This window comes from Lepus europaeus, chromosome 12 (assembly GCF_033115175.1).
Source record: "Lepus europaeus isolate LE1 chromosome 12, mLepTim1.pri, whole genome shotgun sequence".
Taxonomy (NCBI): domain Eukaryota; kingdom Metazoa; phylum Chordata; class Mammalia; order Lagomorpha; family Leporidae; genus Lepus; species Lepus europaeus.
In genome coordinates, this window is record NC_084838.1 from 96,986,942 (window position 1) to 97,003,835 (window position 16,894).

The following is a 16,894-nucleotide window of genomic DNA, read 5'->3' on the forward strand; positions in this document are numbered from 1 at the left end:
TCCATGGGTCTTCATCTTGGCCTGGAGGCGAGGGCGTGTCCCCATCCCCCTTATAAAGGGAATGCTCTGTGAGGGGCTCTTTTCCATCCCCGCACCCCTTCACTCCTGTGATTTACCTGATGGGCAGATACTGGTAGGGCTTGGCCTTCACTGGCCCTCACTTGCCTTCTGACTGAGCCTTCTAAGACAAAGCCGTATCTCTGTCCTTGCTTCCTTCTGGACCTGCCTGTGTTCAGGCTCTGTGGTCTGAGCTCCCAAAGCTGGAAGTGTCACCACAGCCTCTGTCCACTTGCCAGGATGCATCAATCAAACACACATCCTGTGGATGTCCACCACAGATACGCACGCTTCTACTCCCAAATTCCTGACAATGTTTTAAAATTTCATTTATTTACATTCATTTTATTTGAAAGGCAGAGACAAAGATATCTTCTTCCCACTGATTCACTCCCCAAATGCCTGCAACAGCCAAGGCTGAATTGAAGTCAAGTGCTCAGAACCCAATCTGGATCTTCCATGGGGGTGGCAGGGACCAAGGTGCTTGAGTGATCATTTGCTGCCTCCCAGAGTGCACATCAGCAAAACGCTGGGATTGGCAGAGCCAGGACTTGAACACAGGCACTTAAGTGTGGGACGCAACAGTCCCTTGTAGCATCTTAACTGCTCTGCCAAATGCTCACCCTGTGAGAAATTTTTAGAATAAGGTCAATACCACTCAGAACACATCTGCTACCTTCCTATATGTCTGTGTGTGGAGTTTTAAAAGCATCTTGCTTGGAAAATTGGATTCCAGGATCTCTTCAGTTGTTATTCCTTTAAATACCACCATCTCATATTTTGTTATTGAAATTGGTGTCAGGCATTCATTGGCACCTCTAGGCCAAACTTCAAGTTTACCTATTTTTATTTATATTTTAACAGTTTTTTTTTTTTTTTTTGGTGATACAGGCTAAGAGAGTCACTCATTGTGACAGAATTTCATTGATTCACTCTTGTCATGCCTTGCTTCCTCTCATTATTTTGCTTGTTTTTAATAACTGTTTTTGCTGGAAAAACTTTTAAATATTTGTCACAAGTATATTCCTATTGTGCTGTGTAACACACTTTCCTTGTTGTGTAACTTCCTCTTCTTGATTCATGATTATTATCTGTTCCATTTTGACACTCTTCTGTAGGTTCACTAGACCTGGTACCCAAGCTTCTAGCACCGTGCCTGGTGTAAGTGAACACTAAATAAGTATTTATTTGAATGATAAACAAATGCATCAAGTATAATTTCCAATTCTTCACACTTCAAGACAAAACCTGGTATGCTAGTTGTTGAGATAGTAGTGTTCAGATTCTACAGTGCAGCTCTCCTATGGGCAGTGTATGAGAGAGCTGGGATGCTATAACAAAATACCACAGCCCAGGGAAGTTCAAACAACAGAAATTTAACATCTGCCAGTCCTGGAAGCTGGAGTCTGAGGTCAAGAAGCAGGGTGGGCTCCTTCCAAGGCTGTGAGGAAGAGCCAGCTCTAGCCTCACTCATTTTCAGGGCTGCTGTAAATCCTTAGTGTTCCTCATCATGTGGAAACATCACCCTTATCTCCGTCTCCATATTCCCCGGGGTGCTTTCCCTGTGTGTGTGTGTCTGTTTTCAAATTCCCCCTCCTCCTAAGAATAGCAGCCATGTTAGATTAGGGATCAGCATAAAGACCTCGTTGGATTTTGATTAGCTTGGTAAGACCACATTGTGAAGTTTGTGGGCTGGGACTTCGACATGTGGGAAAACGTACTTCAGCATGTCAGCCTTTCCTAGTCCACATTAGAGCTCCAAAGCTGTAGGTCCATAGAGCCTCCAAACCCACACGCTGCTTCTCCTCAGGGGAAATGGAGAATCGCAGAGATGAAGGCAATGCAGAGCGAGTGGCAGTCACTCTCCAACCTGCACAGCCCTGCACGGGATGGCAAAGGCTGCCGGCACTGCAAATCCTAATGATCTCGTCATTGGGGCATGCCTGCCTTCCGCTCAGAACTGATGCACTGACAGGAACTCCCTGCGGCAGCAGTGAACAAGGGATGACATCGGTGTGCACTTGCTCTTCAGAAGAGCATTCACTGCACTCAGCCACTCAAAGATCTGATGATGTGACTGCCTTATTTAAAAATGAATTTCATCTATTTGAAAGCCTGCTGCAGAGAGAGGAGAGACACAGAATCACAGAGAGATCTTCTATCTGCTGGTTCACTCCCCAGATGGCTTCAAAAGCCTAGGCTGAACCACGATGGTGAAGCCAGAAGCCAGGAGCTTCTTCTGGGTCTGCCACGTGAGAGCGGTGTCCCAAGCATTTGGGCCTCCCTCCACTGCCTTCTCAGGGGCTGGACTGGAAGTAGAGCAGCCAGGACCTTCACTGGTACCCATATGGGATGCCAGCACTGCAGCCCACAGCTCTCCCTGCTGCACCACAATGCTGGCCCTGTGACAGCTGCTTTGCCTGTCCTCTGACTAAGGCTGTGCTCTTTAGTAACAACTTTGCCATGGTTGATGCCCACAACCACTGGTCTGCTAAGACCGGTAAAAGTGTTCATGGTTCTTGGCCACAGGCTTTTTGGCTCTTGAGATTTTATTAAAAATAACCAATGTACTGACCAGGTGGAACAAACCACTGCTTCGCTTCTCAGAGTGTTTAAAAGGGATTTTACAGCAGTTGTATTTGGACCATATCCACTTTGGGTGTGTTTGCAGTCAGGAGAGACATCAATTTCCACTCTTGCTATCAGGTGGGTGAAAGGGAACAGAGCGGGCTTTTGTCTCCTGCAGTCTCCACCACACCCAGGAGGCCAGGAATTCCCAGAGACAACTCATACCGGCCGTCCAGCCTTGCCACATTAAGACATGAAAGGATGCAGGCTTTCTAATACAGCCAAAGAATGGGTCTAAGCCTTTGAAACAGCAGCCCAGTTCCCGGGCCCCAGGTTTCTAGACTTATTTGGGTATCCTTTCCTCACCTGTGTTCATCTCTGCAGGCTGCTAAACAAAGGGCTGGAGTCCAGGCAGCTCCCACAACAGAACTCCTTCTCACAGCTCTGCCCTGCGAGTCCCAGAGCAAGCTCCTACAGGGTCCAGTGTAGGGTGAGGTTTCCTGCCCGGGCCTGCAGATGTCTGCCTTCTCACTGGGTCCCCACACAGTGGAGGGAGAGAAGACTGGGTAGGGAGGGAAATGGAGCCACAGAGAGATTGAGAGAGACTGACCTCTGGTGTTTCTCCCTCTTCTTGTAAGGGCACCTGCTCCATTAATTTAGGGTCTCACCCCACGTCCTCGGCTACCCTTTCCCTTCACCTCACAGGCCCTAAACTTGGGGGGACAAAAGCATTCAGTCCATGGCATTCCACCTGTCGTCTCCCAAAATGCACATCCTTCTTGCAAGAACATCCATTCACTGCATTCCAACAGCCTCCAACATCTTAACTCATTCTGACATCAAGGGCTCATCTACAATCCTCTACATAAGATCAGTGAGACTCTAGCTGTGCGAGCGTATGCTGCAGTTGTGCACCTGTGAAGACAGACAGGTTATGTGCTTCCAGAATATGGTGGCAGAGCAGACAGATAGATGTTCCCACTGCAAAAGGGAGAATTCAGAAGGCAGGCAGCGCAGGTCCCCGGAAGGTCCAAAAGCTAGCAAGGAGGATTCTCTTAGTGCTGAAGGCTCTGTGCTGTGCCCCTGGTTCTAGGCCTCTTTCAGAAGCACCTGGGGCAGCCTTCTAAGCTCCTGGGGATGTGGGAGCCATCTGGAAGCCTGTTCAGGGCTTTCTTCAGAACTCATGCTTCTGTCCTCAGATCAATCTTTTTAACCCAATAAAACCCGAAGAGGAGAGTTCCTGTCTTGCCCGTGTTCTGCCTGGACTGCAGAAGGTCAAGTTTCCGCCAGGCTGATGCCCCTGTCTCTACTTGCCTGGGAGAAGGAACTGGACCCAAAGGACACCAGGTCAGAACATGACCGGGGGAGGAGGAGTGGTCCCGAGCACTCAGGAAATCTCGTTGGTGCCAAGAGCTGCTGGGGGAGCAGCAGGCCTTCCTGTGCACAGCCCACACAACTGCAGCTCACCACAGGGGAGGGAGGATGACTGACACTTCTGTGTAACTGTCAGGGCCAGTGGAGCGTTTCAGGACCGAACAACGTGGGTTGGAGTCCCCCTTAAACATGGTTCTGCACAGATCTCATGGTTGGTTTGGAACAGCGTGCACCATCTCTCCTAATATGCTGTGTAAGCTTATCACCATCTGGCACTGCTGCATCCTAAAAATAATGACACCAAATTTAAGAATTTCAGTTATGTTCTTGAAAATCGATTAAATTGTAAGCTATGATCTCAGAGATCTGAAATTTGCTGGCTCATCCCAGATAATTACATTGATTTACAAGGGAACTGCATTAAACCTAACGGTGACCACACAACAAGCTCAAGTGCATGCGTGGTCCAGCTTTGGACCCCAGTCTATTAAACAAATCGATCAAGCCAGATTCAGTTCTTTTTACTCTAGAATGAAAAGTCAAAATTTTATAACTGATGAACATGGAGTGAAAACTGAAAACTCACAAAGAATTCATACTATGTGGTTTATTAAACAGACCAATGAAACCAGGCAAGCAGATGATGCCATGAGCACAGTGAGAACAGTGCTCTCTGGAGAGGAGCACCTCTCCAGAGAGAGTGCAGAGTAAGCAGGACAGAAGGGCTGTTTACCCAACTCCAGCGCCATGGTGCAACGCTGCGGCAGGGGCAGGCTCTAACCTGGCAGTTAAGCCGACAGCCAAGCCTCCCACAGCCCACACTGCAGCACCTGGGTTCCCTACTCAGCTCCGCTCCCGACTCCAGCGTCCTGTCAATGAGCACAGGGAGTCAGCAGCGATGGCTTAAGTAACTGGGTTCCTGACACGTAGGCTGGGGATGTGGACTGAATTCCTGGCTCTGGCTTCAACTCAGCACTACTCTAGCTGCTAAGGGCATTTGGGGAGTGAACCAGAAGACAGAAGACCTCTCTGTCTCTCTCTCTGTCTCTCTCTCATCCTTGAATGTGCTGTAGTTTTTGTTTTGTTCCCAGCCTTGGGAAGGGGTCCTTCCCTGACTGCCCCCTGAGCCTAAGTCTGCCATACGGGGTTCTCCTCACATCTCCACACCTTCCCCAGTGACACAGTTTGCCATCACATTTCAGCCAGTAGATTCAAACCCAGCAAAAGATCCTCCCCTCCCTTTTCCCTGATACCTTTTCAACCCAAATCCATCACACGTACACTTCGTTCACATTAGAGTTCAGAATGTGGTGAGGGCTCTTAGCTGACACAGGCAGGTGACTATCCGGACGTCTGCCTTCACCATGTGCTCAGAGGACCAGAGGCTACTACTGACCACACCCAGGCCACTGTATTCTCCGGGATTAGGTGCCCTATTTGTGTGTCAATCTGGGATGGACAGCTGTTTTTTATGGAATTGAAAATCTACTATGATAGGCTTCAGAGCCCAAACCACATTATCAAAACCCACCACCAGCGGTGCCCAGGAAAGGAAGCAGACAATGGAAGGTGGAGAACTTGTTAGTTAGAAAGGGGCGGCCTAACACTGCTTCCTCATCGTTCTCTTCATCTCAACAGGCAGACACTCCAAACACTGTGGCTGCCATCTCCACCAGGTGGCCAAGCTCCCATCTGAAATCTCCCCTTGGCTCTGATTTTCCAACTGGTCTTTGCTCTCAGCATTTGCTTAATCACCTACAGTGCTGCCCCAGTCTCTGGGCCACTTCTGCCCCTCAGCCTTGCCACACCGCTCCATTGAACCTGCTGCCCAGCTCTGCTCACAGGTAGCCCCAGACTCCTTGCCAGGTGCCTGCCAAGCAGTCCCCACTGGGTTGGGTCCTTTCCTGCACTCTGTCTTCAGTTCTCCCTTCTCGTCGGTCTGTGTCCTGAAGACTGGAGGAAGGGGAAGCCTGAATAAACTTCAATGCACCGTGCGGGCATTTTCGAGTTGAAAGGCTTGGATCTGCTTCACATTCCCCAGTGCAGAGGGCCACACTCTCTTCCTCTCTGGGAGGCTACAGGTGAGAGAAAGGGAGGAGAGATGAAATGTCCATCTTCCACACCAGGTGCTCTGTCTCTGCCCAGAAAATAACGTCGTTCGTCCAACAGCTTGGATGCTAAACGCATGGGAAGGATTCCTACTGTGCGACACCTGTCCCTGAGGCTGGGCGATCTCAGCTCTTCCATGGCTGCGCCAGAAGAGCGGAGCCATGGGCTTTTTGGACTATCCTAAAGGGCACAGGAAGCTGGAGTGTAAACCAGCCCCGTCATCGGGACAACTCAAAGGTGCTGGACCCCGTCACATGTCGGGCGTTCTCTGAGCACGCGAGAGACAAGGCGACCAACACAGTTAGAAGGGGTGCAAGTAAGAATCAAGCCACCAATTCACACAATGTGACTCCAGGCTGGAGAAGAGCCAAGAAGAAAATAAACTGGGTGACGGGCTAGGGCCGAGCACCCACTCTGAGAAAGGCACACATGGTCCACACGTTATGACCACATTATGCTACAAGGGGTAGCAAAGTACAACTAGGATGCTGTCCAGGACCATCTGAGCAACAGTGTTTTTTTAAATTCAAAGTAGTTTTTTAAGGTCCGAGCCAGTGACTTGCAGAATGCCTGCCCCTGCTAACCAGGGTAGGAATGCCAAAAGCGGTTGTCAGGGAGCATTGAAGAATGTATAATCTGGGGGCAAGCGCTGTGGCATAGTGGGTAAAACCACTGCCTGCAGTGCCAATATCCCATATGGGCGCTGGTTCAAGTCCTGGCTGCTTCACTTCCAATCCAGCTCTTTGCTGGGGCCTGAGAAAGCAGCGGAAGATGGCCCAGGCCCTTGGGCCCCTGCATCCATATGGGGGACCTGGAGGAAGTTCCTGGCTCCTGGCCATCCAATTTGAAGATTGGCACAGCTCCGGCCACTGGAGCCAGTTGGGGAGTGAACCAGTGGGTGGAAGACTCTCTCTCTCTCTCTCTCTCTCTCTCTCTCTCTCCCTCTCCTCTCTCTGTATAATTCTTTCTTTAAAAAAAAAAAAGATTTATTTATTTGAAAGTCTAAGTTACACAGAGAAAGGAGAGGGAGAAGGGGAGGGGGGAGAGGTCTTCCATCTGCCGGTTCACTCCCCAGTTGGCTGCAATGGCTGGAGCTGTGCTGATCTGAAGGTAGGAGCCAGGAGCTTTTTCTAGGTCTCCCACATGGGTGCAGGGGCCCAAGCACTTGGGCCATCTTGTACTGCTTTCCCAAGTCACTGTAGAGAGCTCGATTGGAAGTGAAGCATCCGGGACACAAACTGGCGCCCATATGGAATGCCGGTACTGCAGAAAGCGGCCTCACCCGCTATGCCAGTGCTTGGCCCATAACTCTGACTTTCAAATAAATAAATATTTTTTTAAAAAAAAAGTGTTATGAAACTGGTGCAGTTTTAGCCAGGTGGCCGCATGGCCCAGCTACCTGAGCCAGGCTCCACCCCCATCCTAATGGGATTCACTGCTCCTGCTTCCCTGCCTGCCCTCAGGCAAAGTTTTAAAAGGGCCTGTTCCTGAACACGTGCTCTCTTGGCTCTCCTCTGCAGCTCTCCCGGTTCTTCTCTCCAGACTCCTCCTCTGGTCTCTTGACTCTTCTCTCTTGGTTCTGCTCTCTTGGCCCTTCCCTCCTGCTCTCTTATCTATCCTCTCCTGCTCTCTGCCCACCTCTCTCCTCTTCTCTGCTCTATCTCCTCTCCTTGCTAGCTCCTCTCCTCTCTGCTTCTCTCTCACACTCTCTTTCTCTCTCTTTCCCTTCGCCGTCCCTTCACTCCGGTCTGTTAGGTGTTCCCCAATAAACCCTCTCCCTTACTCTGGTGTCTGGTGTGTTTTGCAATGGCTAACATTAATATACAACAAAAAGAATGCATAATCTGGGGCCAGTGCTGTGGCACAGGTTAATCCTCTGCCTGCAGTGCCAGCATCCCATATGGGCGTTGGTTCTAGTCCCAGTTGCTCATCTTCCAATCCAGCTCTGTGCTGTGGCCTGGGAAAGCAGTGGAAGATGGCCCAAGTCCTTGGGCCCCTGCACCCATGTGGGAGACCAACACCTGGCTCCTGGCTTTGGATCAGTGCAGCTCTGGCCATTGCTTCTCTTGGTCTCTCTCTCTCGCTGCCTATAACTCTACCTCTCAAGTAAATAAATTAAAAAACTTTAAAAAATGCAAAATCCATATTCTCATTGATTTACCTTGCTTTAGTTACTATCTACGTAGTTTGTTCTCAAATGCCCAGGGTTTAAAGGACACTATTGTATTCGGGCACTGAACACACTGGATTTGGCTTAAGGACCTTTCAGCAACTCTAGGCAAATTCATCAGAATTTTTGAGAAAACAGGTAGAGAGTTTGAGAAGCTTTAATTTCAACTGTTAAACGATGCAAAAATTGGGCATTCAGCTTTATCAGGAGACAGACTTCTCTGTTATCAAGGGTCAGTAGGAAACTTTGCATGCCAGTGACCCTACAGATGGGCAGCTTTTTCATAAAGAAAGCATTAATAATGTAGTTCTAAGTACCCTGTTCTCACCTCTGGTTACTAATCTGGAACTTCTTGGCTTGGAAAGTTGAATTTTTCATCTCTGGAAGACGGAATGAGACAGCTGAACTCAACTGCTCAGCATCCGAGCCAGTGGCACCTTTCAGGTTTTCTGTTGGCCTCTGTCCCAGGCCACTGAGCACCTCACCCATGTGGTGTCTGCAACCTCATGGATGATCTTCTTATCTCTGAAAACCACCCCGTTTCTCAGGCACCACAGAGAGGAAGACTACTTATCCTTCTCTCATGATTTCCATGAACCTGATGGGAAATTCTCCATTTGTCCAAGGTACTTACAAGTGAACATGACAGGGAGGAATCAATCCAATCTGCTGTGCAGTTCTGGTACTTGGGCTGCAGAAATGTTAAATTCTTTTCAAGAGATGCAGCTCTTGTTCTGGAAGGATCTCTGGGACTATCTCCCATGTAAATCAACTGGCTTTGGAAGCAACCTTTAGAGCAAATGAAATGTTCATGTTCCTACTGAATTTGGTCTTCAGTGAAGTGATGTTGCCTGCTATTTTCCCATTTTTAATGTAGTTTAACACCATGTATTATCTTTCATTTAAATGTATCAACTTTAAAGTTATACTGAACTTACAGAGCGGTGTCTGCATTCCAAGCACTGTTCCCAGTCCTGAACAAAGGTTAGCTTATTCCATCCGTTGGGTGACCCTCTGTGGCAGGTTCTGTTGGGAGCATGCCCATCATCCAGATGGCAAAGTGGAGACATCTGGAGGTTAAGAAGTGTTTCCTGGTCACATCCTGTTCACATGTTATTATATCTACCAGACAGATGTTTTCATTTAACAATAATTCAATTCTTAATTTAATATCTCAGTTTTCCTTTTTCAGTGTTTTAAGATTATATATTTACATTGTATTTCTTCAGTGGAATCTAAGATGCTTTTATAGGAAGAAAATTTAATATACTGGGTATACAGTTATAAGTATTTTTACATCCAGTTCACGCCTGTGCCTTCTGATTTTCATTCTTGTGTTGCCTCATTATTTCTGAGTACTCAAAACCTTTTTTTTTTTAACTTTCCTACTCTCATGTATTCAACTTATTTTTTTTTCTTTTTTTTAACTTTTATTTAATGAATATAAATTTCCAGTGTACAGCTTATGGATTACAATGGCTTCCCCCTCCCATAACTTCCCTCCCACCCGCAACACTCCCCTCTCCCGCCCCCTCTCCCCTTCCATTTGCATCAAGATTCATTTTTAATTCTCTTTATATACAGAAGATCAATTTAGTATAAAGGTTTCAACAGTTTGCACCCACATAGACACACAAAGTGAAACATACTGTTTGAGTACTATTTATAGCATTAAATCAAAATGTACAGCACATTAAGGACAGAGATCCCACATGAGGAGCAAGTGCACACTGGCTCCTGTTGTTGACCCAACAAATTGACACTCTAGTTTATGGTGCTAGTAACCACCCTAGGCTGTCGTCATGAGTTGCCAAGGCTATGGAAGCCTTCCAAGTTTGCCGACTCTGATCATATTTAGACAAGGTCATAAAAGACAGGGTGAGGATAGTAACCAATGATCCTAAGAGTGGCATTTACCAGGTTTGAACAATTATACAGTATGAAGTGGGGAAGAGGACCATCAGTACACACAGGTTGGGAGTAGAGCCATTGGTGGTAGAGTAGAGGTTATGATTACAAAGGAATGAGGCCCAAGTACGCTAGACAGGGTCTAGAACAAGGGACAGAGTCATTATTAGAGGAGCTAAGAAAGGTGCTGTCTAAGCTACAAGTAATTTTTCTGATTGAGAGGCAAATAGAACCTGATAGAAGGGGCTTGATAATAATCTGGTGGGCTTTAGGCCTTGTAAATTCAGAGGCCCAGACCTATCTATCTCTTCACATGGGGTACATCCTAAGGGAGGTGTGAACCTCCTAGGGGAAGGCACTCTGTTGACTTTCATTACTTGGCTGGCCTGGGAGGAGAGCTGGCCAGGTAAAGGCAGGTGGCATCTCTAACAAGAAATTTACAGTTCTGCCTGCAATGTTGCTGACCCTACTTGACCATCCCCTCAGCTGCAGTGGTCACTTTGGAAGTTGGGCTGAGTGAAGGGCTTTTCAGCTTGGAGCCAATAAGATCTGTGGCTCTGACCTGGGCATCCTTCGACTCCAGGGCAGGTCCACCTCCAGTGATCCAACTCTTGGCAGAGCTGCCAGGGCTCTTCACAAGCTGACTTCTGCTGAAGCCCAGGCTTACCACATTGAAAGCCACTGCAGTGGACTGGCCTGTTGGGTCTCCTTGAGGGCAGATCACTGTACAGATCAGCCATTAATAGGCCTGCCACCCATTGCTTCTGATGCCTAGCTTTCTTTTCCTCCTGGTTTGTGTTAAAGCAGACCAGAGGATGCAAGTCAAGGGAGTGCCCGTGTCCCATCTCTAATCTTCGGTGGCCTGAACTACAAGTCTATAGTCACAGGCATGTTCTGTAGTAGTTTTTCTAAGGTAGACAATGCCCATGAGAAAATTATATTCTCACTTTAAAACTTCCTTTCCCTTTGGTCTGAAAGGGAGGTTTTTTCTACTTACTGTATACTTTGCAGATGGCGAAGTGAATCTAGCTATGAGATTATTATTTAAGTTCTTATTTTGGCTATGCTATTACAGAAAAATGTTAGCCATCTCTTTTATAAGGTCTAAAGATTAAATTGTGCGTCCTACAGATTCCTTCATAATAGAATTAGTTTCCTACCTTGAAGAGAATAGAGAATTGAAAGAACAAGTTGGGCTTAGAATAGAGAAATGAGGGAGCACGTCCTAGATCGCTTGCTGACAATAGCAATATTACATGAATACTTAGCAAACCGTTTCAACCATTAGATAACAACTTAAGAAAACATTTAGCAGAAGGTCCAATGCCTTCTATAAATTTTAAGAATCATGTATTTGAAAACACCTCTTAAATATCTAACATGGTGTAGTTTGTTTAACCAGTAAACTTAAGCACAACCATCTAAAATGTTTTTAGTTTCTTTCTACCAACACGTTTAAAACATATGATACACAGATTCAGGTCACACAAATTAAAATGTATCTTTGATTGATTTTAGCAGCTTAAATTTATGGACAATCTTATCTATAAGCCATTTAAAATAAAACTCTTAATAAAATTTCCCCATGTGGACATACAATATGTACACACGTATAACATAGCATAATAGACCAATGTAGCAATTTTAATAATAGCTTTTAAAATCTAACTCTTTTTGTAAATTGCCAATTGATTTGAATTGCTTTTTGTTTTTAGTAACCTCAGTTAACCATACTTTCTCTCAGTTGGTACTGTTAATACATTATTGGCTTCATCTGTTTACAGAGCCATCCCAAAGTACTGAATACAATGGAAGTGGCTGGAAAAAGACCATAGGAACCTATAGGAGGACAGCTAAACCCAGAACCAACAACGCTTTAGTTTTATGAGCAGCACATCATATATAACTGTGGATGACAAAAGACTTTAAGTCGCCATGTTTAAAATTATAAACTCATCAACCAACAAGAGGCACTTGCTTACTTCACAGTATTTTTGAAAGCACCTGTAGGATTTTACAAGTATTTAACCTTTTAGGCCTCTGGGGCTTTCTCATTAAGATAACTATCATGTCTAGTAACACAAGATCATTAGACTTTTTAATTCTCAAACATTTGTATTGATAGCATTTCCATTATAGAAACTAAAGTTTGGTACCACATCACATCTTGACAGTACTTCTAATATGATCCAAATAGCCTGATTAGTTGGTGTCTCTATAAGATGAGAGACACAGGTCCTTCGATTTTTTCAGTTTGGCCCAAACTGGAAAAACCAAAGTCCAGGATTTACTGGAAATTTTAGAGACCAGATTGTTTGAAACTTTGATTTTTTGAATGCCTGTCAAGAATGCCAAGAAGGCTCAAAATCCAAAATATCTGGTTGAAATAAGATTCCTTAAAATCATGACCTAACATAGACCAAATTTGATCATTGTTACAAGGTGATTATTCAAATCTTTGAAAATAAGCACATATTTACATAACCCGTAGCTCTTAATAAAAATTCAGCTGTTTTTGAACAATTAGAATTTAACAGACATCAAGAGAACATAATAGATTACTTTAACACATTGCTTTAACAGAGCATCAGAGTTTAATTCTATGTCAAAGAGAAATTGAGCTTCCTGTGATCTTTTGCTGTGAGGTTTCCTTCCTTTACCTTCTTTCATATTGGTGACCATGTGTCTGTGTTTCTGTGTGTAACACATCTTTAAGCATCTTTTGCAGGGCAGGATGAGTGGCAACAAATTCTTTCAGTTTCTGTTTGCTATGAAAAGTCTTAATTTCACCTTCATTCACAAATGAGAGCTTTGCAGGATATAGTATTCTGGGCTGGCAGTTTTTCTCTCTTAGTACCCGGGCTATATCTCGCCATTCCCTTCTAGCTTGTAGGGTTTCTGATGAGAAGTCTGCTGTGAGTCTAATTGGAGATCTTCTGAGAGTAATCTGACATTTCTCTCTTGCACCTTTTAGAATCTTTTCTTTATGTTTCACTGTGGTGAGTTTGATTACGTGTCGTGGTGAGGATCTCTTTTGGTCATGTTTATTAGGGGTTCTATAAGCTTCCTGTACTAAGATGCCTCTGTCCTTCTCCAAACCTGGGAAATTTTCTGCTGGTATCTCCCTGAAAATGCCTTCTAATCCTTTCTTCCTCTCCATGCCTTCAGGAACTCCTAGAACCCGAATATTAGGTTTTTTAATAGTATCCTGTAGATTCCCGACAATATTTTTTAGATTTCTAATTTCTTCTTCTTTTCTTTGGTTTGCCTGTTTCCTTTCCTGTTCTCTGTCTTCTAAGTCTGATATTCTCTCTTCTGCTTTGCCCATTCTGTTTTTAAGGCTCTCTAATGTGTTTGTCATTTGATCTATTGAGTTCTTCATTTCATTGTGGTTTTTTGTCACTATCACAGTTTCATGTTCTACTAGTTGTTTCATTTCATTTTGATTCCTCCTTAATATTTCATTTTCACGAGAGAGATTTTCTATCTTGTCCATTAAGGATTTCTGTAGTTCAAGAATTTGTTTTTGAGAACTTCTTAATGTTCTTATCAATTTTTTGAGATCCGCTTCTTGCATTTCTTCTATCTCATCATCTTCATAATCTTGAATTGGGGTGTCTTTTTCATTTGGGGGCGTCATCGTGTCTTCCTTGTTCTTGTTACCTCGGTTTTTGCGTTTGTTGTATGGCATGTTGGAGATATTTGGTTTCTTCACTGTGGTGTTTTTTCTTGTTACACTATGGCTCTATATTAAGTGGACTGTCTGCTTTCGGTGGAGCCTTAGAGGCTTGAGATAAGTGTGGACTGAGAGCTGTGTTTGGTTCCTCAGGGTTGAGGGTGTGTCAAAGATGACACTCCCAGGTTAGGCGTGGTGGTAAATTTCTCTCTCTCTCTCTCTTTTTTTTTTTTTTTTTTGATTCAAAAGGGAGGTAATTCCGCACAGCTGAACGTAATTGGAGGTAGTTAGCAGGCGAATGATATAGCCACAGGAGCCAGAGATCGGAAGCTCTTTCCCAAGGACCACACAGGGAATCTGTGCTGCCCTCAGTGTGGGCTCCAATTCTCCTGCAGTCTCCCACTGGGTTGCCAAGTTAGATGCTAATCTCCTGTTATTTCACCCCTCCCCCCAGAGTCAGGTTTTTCTGCTAGGCTCAGGGCTGGTGCAGACCTGAGGTCGCCCTGCTTATGACGTATGTCCAAAATGGCGCCTGCTCTGTCTTGCTCGCCTTTGAGAGGTGAGTGGAGAGAGAAACTCGTGTCCGTATCGGTCACTTTTTTTTTTTTCCTCTCTCTCTTCTAGTTAGCCTGGTGAACTTTTCCCCACGGAGTTTCAAGCCTCGTTCCCTCTAGTCTCCTCTTTCTGCTTGCCCGCTGGTGTCTCGGGCTATTGAGGTTCGGCTCACCTTGCGTTCCAGCGCTGGTGCGTTAAGTCTGCCGCTGGTGTCCCGAACTTGGGCTCCCACGCTCTCCAGGCAGGTCCACTGTGAATCACTAGTTCCGGAAGAGTTTCCTCTGCTGTTTCTTCCCCTACTCTTCCTTGACCCTGCCATATCTCCACTTTTATTAACCTGTGTGTCTTGCTGAACTATCAATGTGCTCCCTTCCTATTCCGCCATCTTGCCGCTCCTCGTATTCAACTTATTTTTATCATCAATATTATTTTTAGCTTTTCAAAAGGCTTTTAGCCTACTTTTCTTGATTTCAAAGTTAACGGGCAAAGCCATATGTGTGGATACCCTCACCCACAAGACAGACCTGTAGAACAATTTCACTTCACTTTCTGCCCTTCCTGCCTTGCTGATCCAGGACAGTATTGTGGAAAATAATGAACCATTTATAACAATTGTCTTAACTCTTTCAGTTCTGCAGACCTATACATGTGTAGTATTTCTCAATAGTTATCTTTGTCATTTTACAGTTCAAGCAATTGCTTAAATTTCTGATTTATCTATTTTCATGATAAACACCACCGATTTAACACTATAGTCCTGCAACAGTCAATGCACAAGTATACAGAACTTTGTGAAGCCAGGAACAAAGTAAAAGAACTAGGGGTAGAAGTAAAAACAGCTCACGATGTTCAGGAGAAAATGTGCAGCAACCCTGAGGATCCCGTCCGAACATCACAACGGCCACCGGCCACCGTAGAACAACGAGGCCCAAGGGGGTTGCAGATTTCTCCTGCACAAAGTGAATCGGATCACGGCAGTGACACATCTGAAAGAAAAGCACTGTTGCTTGGCACTTTTATTCCAAGCCAACGTACGGTGATGCAGGCGACAGAAGTCAGTGGTCAAACCCGCACTGCTTGCCGTGGCGCCGTGGCATCTCCCCACTGGCGGGCGCACTCCAGGTTCCCTCCCCTCCTTATCTTTGGGAACACCTGCCCCCTCCCCCACAGTGGCCTCCATTCCTCGGGGTGGCACAGGTGACAAGGAGGCACCGTGGTTGAGTTCTGGGCCACAGGTGAAAATGACTGAAGCAAGGGCATGAGGTCACAAAGAAATAGGAAATAAATCCAGACATGAAAAACTCGTAGCCAAAGATGCACCAGGTAACAAATCCTCAACCACACAAACACAGAGGAGCTGGCTAGGGGGTGTGCACTTTGCAAACAAGCAGCAAATGAACGTTGACATGTGTGGTCAAAATGCAGGGGATGGGAGAGGGAAAGACCAACGTGGTGTCAGCAGACGGACAACGGGTGCCCCAGGTTGCCCTCCAAAGTACATGGACATGCGGATTCAAATCAAATGGGAACAGAATCAGGACTCAGAGAGATGCCTGATAAATCCTGCTCTGGGATATCATTACCAAGAGTCTCACCTCACAGGTCGGGGGGTTACCACGGGTGTCCCTGGGTCGTCACATACAATCCCAATTTCAGAAACATTAAACTGAGAAAAATTAACTTCACAATGGAAGAAATGCAGACAAGAAGGAAAACTCTACTCATCAATACTGAGAGGGAAAAGATCAATAAACTAGACGAGGGCTATAAAATGACCTGAAGAATAGCATATGTTGGCAAACTCACTCCAAAAGGCCTCAATAGGTGTAATTCTAAAGTCATTCCAAAGAGCCTTAATGGATACAATCTTAAAAAACATTCAGTGGAAGTTAGGTCACTGCTTAGGATGTCCATACTCCATATCAGAGAGCCTGGTTCCAGAGTTAGGTCACTCTCAGGACGTCCATACTCCATATCAGAGAGCCTGGTTCCAGAGTTAGGTCACTCTCAGGACGTCCACACTACGTATCAGAGAGCCTGGTTCCAGAGTTAGGTCACTCTCAGGACGTCCACACTCCGTATCAGAGTGCCTGGTTCCGGAGTTAGGTCACTCTCAGGATGTCCACACTCCGTATCAGAGAGCCTGGTTCCGGAGTTAGGTCATTCTCAGGATGTCCACACTCCGTATCAGAGAGCCTGGTTCCAGAGTTACGTCACTCTCAGGATGTCCACACTCCATATCAGAGAGCCTGGTCCAGAGTTAGATCACTCTCAGGATGTCCACACTCCGTATCAGAGAGCCTGGTTCCAGAGTTAGGTCACTCTCAGGACGTCCACACTCCGTATCAGAGAGCCTGGTTCCGGAGTTAGGTCACTCTCAAGACGTCCACACTCCGTATCAGAGAGCCTGGTTCCGGAGTTAGGTCACTCTCAGGACGTCCACACTCCGTATCAGAGAGCCTGGTTCCGGAGTTACG

At 45.8% G+C, this 16,894-nt stretch overlaps 1 long non-coding RNA gene across 1 annotated transcript; it reads right to left on the reverse strand.

The window, feature by feature from the left end:
* Positions 1–5,609: 5,609 nt before the first annotated feature.
* Positions 5,610–15,813, reverse strand: LOC133772041 (uncharacterized). Its single transcript, XR_009867678.1, has 3 exons — positions 15,262–15,813; positions 9,217–9,348; positions 5,610–6,074 (listed from the first exon to the last, which is right to left on the reverse strand). It is a non-coding gene; the product is annotated as an uncharacterized LOC133772041 (long non-coding RNA).
* Positions 15,814–16,894: the final 1,081 nt, after the last annotated feature.